Source organism: Vanellus vanellus, assembly GCF_965231255.1.
Source record: "Vanellus vanellus genome assembly, chromosome: 3".
Classification (NCBI taxonomy): Eukaryota; Metazoa; Chordata; class Aves; order Charadriiformes; family Charadriidae; genus Vanellus; species Vanellus vanellus.
In genome coordinates, this window is record NC_138907.1 from 118,376,491 (window position 1) to 118,381,086 (window position 4,596).

The 4,596-nt window shown below is 51.5% G+C and overlaps 1 long non-coding RNA gene across 1 annotated transcript; it reads right to left on the reverse strand.

Annotated features, from left to right (window-relative positions):
- Positions 1-3,051: 3,051 nt before the first annotated feature.
- Positions 3,052-4,224, reverse strand: LOC309670648. The gene is made up of 3 exons (XR_014269027.1): positions 3,955-4,224; positions 3,293-3,420; positions 3,052-3,080 (listed from the first exon to the last, which is right to left on the reverse strand). It is a non-coding gene; the product is annotated as an uncharacterized lncRNA (long non-coding RNA).
- Between the last annotated feature and the right edge of the window lie 372 nt (positions 4,225-4,596).

The window sequence follows — 4,596 nt, forward strand, 5'->3', positions numbered from 1 at the left end:
TAATAAAGAAATAAAAATCAAAATAAAACTTTAAAAAAGACTCTATAAAGATGTTCCACTCCAGCACCTAAATCTTAGGATAGTGTCTTAGTCTTAAGCTTAAATCCTCCTCTCTACAAAATGGTGACAAGAAGACCTAAATTTTCATGCTGCAGGAGTGCCAGTGGTGCCACTTCAGCATTGCAAGTGAATTAAGAATAAAATAATGCAATCAGCTATAAAACATGAGTTAGTGCTGTATAAATCCCGACGCAACGTGACTTGCAGGTGAGGAGCAAGCCATGGCAGCAACTGGGTGATCCCTGTGAATGACGCAGCACGCAGGGTGCTGCACTGCTATTGCCTTCACAACCTGCTACGTTTTGAGCACCAGTTAATAGTGAAACCATAGAAACTTGTGTCAAGATGCACAAAACTTGAATAATTTTAGACAGATCCATGGGATGTCACACAGGGGCTACACAGGCACTCAAACTGATCAAGGCCAGGTTGAATGTGGCTTTGAACAACCTGGTTAGTGGCAGGTGTCCCTGCCCAGGGCAGGGGGGTTGGAACTAGATGATTTTTAAGGCCCCTTCCAACCCAAACCATTCTATGACTCTGTGATTCTGTGATTTTATGATTCTATGATCAGAGCAGAGGTAGGGTCAGAAATCAGCTGCAGAAAGACAGGCAAAAGCCTCACAGTGATCCTATTGCTGAAAGGGCCTCTTCCTCCCCACATAAAGGCTCAGGAATATCATCGCCATCATTTCACCAGGATTCCAGGAGGTGGGCCGGCACCTTTGTGCATGGCTTACTATCAGGCATCCCTCTTTGCATGTGTTTTCTTCATGCACCAGGGGAACATCCTAGGTCCCAAATAGGGACAGCATATAGTACCTGCGACAAGACAACAGTCCTTCTCTAAGCCTGTCTTCCTTGCTTTCCTGCTAACAGGAAATCTGGGATTAGCCTGAAACTCCATCTAGGTGGGCTTGATGGAGCTGCAAGGTAAATTGTACGGATACTCGGTGTTTTGCCACTGCCCGCAAATATATCCACCCCCTCGTGCAGGGGTGCTCACTGCCCCGAACTGTGACGAGCCCCGAGGAGCACGCTGCAGCAGCCAGGAAGGTGGCAAAACCAGGGGACACAACCCTGCACAGTAGGGCTGGCAGCAGGATCCTGCTTCCTTGCCCCACCAAGGAAATTTTCCGTGCAAAGATCCCTGAGCAAAGTCTGGCAACGCCGCCCGAGCCAGAAAATCAGCCCTGGAGGGAAAGGGGCTCCCCAGGCGCCGGTGCCCCACTGGGCGCCCCAGTTCAGACCAGTGCACGAGGGGTGATCGCCACCAGAATACGCACATCTCCAGCTTGTTCATAAGGAGGAAAAGGGAGACACCTAATGGGAACAGGCAAAAAAAGCACAAGTGCAACCAGGGACGGGAAAGCATGGGTGAAAATCTGCAGTTGTGTCTGTGGTGGCCCAGGGAGGTCTAAAGGCATTTGGGGAAGGGGTTGGAAGAGCAACATCAGGGCAGGGTGTGATGCCAGCAGCCCCGCATCCAGGCTGGGGGCTGGCCGGGGACAGCACGGGTGCTATTTCTGCGGCAAAAGCTGCCCCTCAGCTGCCGCACATGTGGAGCCCAAGCCTGTGTGGGACCCTCCTGCACCCCTGGCTTGCAGACCATCTCAGCCCACACCCTGGATGGTCACTCCAGCCAGCTGAGGGGCAGTCCTGCTGCTGTGGCAGTGTCGCTCCGCTCAAGGGTCCCAGCCGCACCACGGCTGCGCTGCCAGCAGAGCAAAGGGGGGAAAGGGACCCTCAGAGCTGTGGGAAGCTCTTGCTCTGAACGCTGCTCTTTGAAATATGGCCAGCCGAGGCAGCTGTTGTCCTTCCCCTACACCAAAAATGTCATGGCTGCAGGTGACAGCAGTGTCATGTGTAAGATCAACCTGGATAACTGGGAACAATGAGCACTAAAGCTGTTTCTGACAGCAACCAAACTGGCAAGGGAACAAAAGAGGACACCACAGGCGGCTTCACACTTTGCTCTCCCCCTCACTGTGAACCACAAGGGCCAGGTCCTACTGAGAGGAAGTCCGACAAGTCCCACGAAACACAGACAAAGACCAAATTCCTCTAGCGCAGCATCAATTTATTTCACCAATTATTGCCCCCAAAGAGGCCAGCAGTTTGAGAAAGTGACTCCACGGACCATCTTCCCAAACAGACCTCTGCTCACAGGGTGACCAAGCCTGGTGAATTATAGCTCCTTCCAAGTCACCCTGCAAGCATCCTGCGAATCCCTCGTAACCATCCCGGGGAGCCAGCGCTGGTCCCATTTTAGAGATGAAAGAAGTGCAGTTGTCCCCGGGCCCGCCCCCAACCAAGGGGACACGGGGGGCTGCGGCTCATCGGGCTGACGGAAACAGCACGTGTCCCCTCCCCGACAGCGAAACAACGAGAATAATTAGCCTGTGAGGCCGAGCGGCAGATCACCTCTGCAGCCAAACAGGCAAGTGTGGAGATCTCACCAGAGAAGAGAGGAGCCGTGCAAACCACCGAGTGAAATCAGGAAGAAACCTCACAGATCACTGTTAATGACAGCTGCTCAGCAAGGAACAAAGTGCTTCATACTGGTCATGGGCCGAAGCCCACGGTTGTCCACGCTGGCCGTCATCTTAGACAGATGTACAGCGTTAGGCTTGCCAGGGATTTCAAGCTTTTGTAGTCCTATCCCGTGCTGCGGTAACCCGAGATAGGAAATAAAGAGCGACTTCTTGCCAGCATTCCTGGATGCGCTTCAGGGTGAGAGCTGTCTGCTCCTCTCCGGCCAAGCCGTGCCTATAACTGCGCGACTCTCAGGAAGCACATGAGCGTTTTTGTGGTGAAAATGTGACTCAGCAAGTTCTGTACTCAGCTGGATCTTGGAGGCAGCCGTCGGTGCCTGAGACGGAGGCGAAATACCACCAACCGGTTGATGATAGCTGGTCTCCGTGGGAGGCGGCCGCCTGCCCAGCCGGGCTGCAGCCAGCGCCGGTGCGGGTACCTGTCGGGAGCAGGATAGGGGGATGCTGCCTTACGGAGCGGAGATGCTGCGGAATGAGATGGAGAAGAATAATACGGGTATTAAGGGCAGTCAAGGAAAAGGGTACGGGAAAGCAAGGAGAACAGGGCTCCTCTGCAGAATGGGAGAGGGGAAGGACACATTAGCATGGTGTATCTTAAGAGGAAGCAGGGAAGTTAGGTGGGTAGCAGGTCTATATCTGTTGTGGCACTGACTGCAATAAGCATATCAACAACATACCTAATTCTTTAACACAGCCCTACTTTTTTTTCTTGTTTTTTGCCAGTGGAAGGCCGGGCACCCTTGACAGAGGACATTGGAGGTAGCAGGAAGGGGAGAAGGACGTCTGGGCTCTGCATGCCCAGGATCTGGAAAGGAATTATTTGTGTTTAAATCACACTGAAATAAATGAGATTTAAGCAAAGGCTTAACTGCTGCACTCGAGAGATGATTTCTTGAATCAGGCCCTTCATCAAGAAATGTTAATTACATGTATTTCCTTCCCAATACCATAGAATCATAGAATCACAGAATGGTTAGAGTTGGAAGGGACCTTAAAGATCATCTAGTTCCAAACCTCCTGCCATGGGCAGGGACGCTTCCCACCAGACCAGGTTGATCAAAGCCCCATCCAGCCTGACCTTGAACACCTCCAGGATGGGGCAGCCACAACTTCTCTGGGCAGCCTGGGACAGTGTCTGACCACCCTCACAGTAAAGAATTTCTTCCTCATATCTCATCTAAATTTACCCTCTTTCAGTTTAAAAGTTACCCCTCGTCCTGTCACTACACTCCCTGATAAAGAGTCCCTCCCCAGCTTTCCTGTAAGATATCTGTCTGTGAGGATAATTTCATCATCTCTGAGGTGCTCACGTATGTTAGTGACAAGGCTACATAGCCACCTGGACAGTGAAAGTGCTGAACCTCTTGGACACCAGTTCTGCTACTAGTGCTCATCACAAATAGTGTATTTATTTCTCTGAAATAGTCTCCTCCAGCTACTTCAGGAAGACTGCAGCTGAATGCAGGACTGCTTCTCACGAGAAAGATGACAGACTCCCGTGTTGGGCTGCCAACTTCTTCATACCAGGACTTTACAGACAACTCTGAAGACCACCATCATGCTGGCATCACAGGCACTGCAGCAACACACAGTGGATGCTCCACCTCCTCCACCTGCGGGGGAAAAAAAAGTCACGTGCCTTCGGCAGAAAATAAACCCGTGCAGTCAAATACCAGAGCGAGGTGGGGGGAAAAGTCAGACAAATTAAATAGATGGATCAGATTCCAGTACGCCCCGAAGGTCACTCCATGCAGGGTCTGCCGGAGGGAAGGTGGGAGCAGCGTCGCTCTTCCAGGGTGGGTGCCAAGCTACCAGTCTCTTGTCGATTAATCCCGTGGAGCGGGAGGCGGTGGAGAACACGCTGCCAATTGTAAATGTGGTGATGGGGCATTGGGGGCATATGTACGCATCATTAGTCATCCGCAAGAATTTTGTTTTTGTAACCTCTGCATTTTTATCTGTCACTTCGAGCAATAAATAT